Below are 1,109 nucleotides of genomic sequence, written 5' to 3' on the forward strand. Positions count from 1 at the left end.
AAACAGTTGTCTGCTCCATGTTTCTATCTACCCTCATTCAACTATGTTTAGAAAATTCCATATAAACCTGTATTTTTTGCTGGCTTGTAATGGAGAGTTGAGTTTACTTCTGGCTTGTGTCATTTCTTGTTATAAATTGAACCAGAATTTCCCTAGGCCTGAGTACAGTCACCCCATAAACAATTGGGTATATAAAAAGGTTTTGTTTATAGGTAAAGTATGTGCACATTATATGTATACACATAGGTTTAGACCTGTTTTTATTAAGGTAAAGAACACTATTTCTTACCCATATTTCTTCACAGGTACAAAAAAACAGGAGAGACACTTCCCTGAGTGAAAGCAGGGAACTTTAAGCAGAAAGCTTCCAGTGTTTGGTTTTCTCCCTCTAAATGTTGACCATGGTCCATTCCATTCAAGATACCAGAAAAAAGCAAAATATATTAAAAATTGTATATATGCACACACACACACACACACACAGAGAGAGAGAGAGAGAGAGAGAGAGAGAGAGAGAGAGAGAGAGAGAGAGAGAGAAAGTCCTGCTTTATTGAATAAGTGCCACTAACCAATTTCTAAAATAATAAGAAAAGTTTTATGAGTCATGTGGTGTAGTAGAGGTGTTTGGGCTTTAAATTATACACAATTTTTTTGTACTGTGGACTGAAACCAGAGTCACTAAATCACTGAGACACATCCCCAGCACTTTTTTATATTTTATTTAGTGACAGGTTCTTGCAAAGTTGCTGTGGCTGGCTCTGAACTTGCAATCTACATACCTGTACCATAAAAACTGCTGGGATTGCATGTGTTTGCCACCATGCCTTGCAAAAAAAAATCTTGATTCCAAGCCCACTTGTTTATTTAGGGGATTTCATTATAGAAAGAAAAATATCATGTACTGAAAATTATGTCTAAAGCCAAATTGCAAAATAAGATGTTGATCTTTAACCCTAAATCCTCACTGACCAGTCAAGTGGAGAACATGTCAGCAGTAGACTCCAGAAGTTCTGTCCTGTTTCAGAAGTATGTCTTCAAGCACTATCTGAAGTCCTATCTGAGCACATGTATTCCAACATTCCAGCATATTCCCAGATTGTGTGGTGGAT

Source organism: Sciurus carolinensis, unplaced genomic scaffold, assembly GCF_902686445.1.
Source record: "Sciurus carolinensis unplaced genomic scaffold, mSciCar1.2, whole genome shotgun sequence".
In the NCBI taxonomy this organism is placed as follows: Eukaryota; Metazoa; Chordata; class Mammalia; order Rodentia; family Sciuridae; genus Sciurus; species Sciurus carolinensis.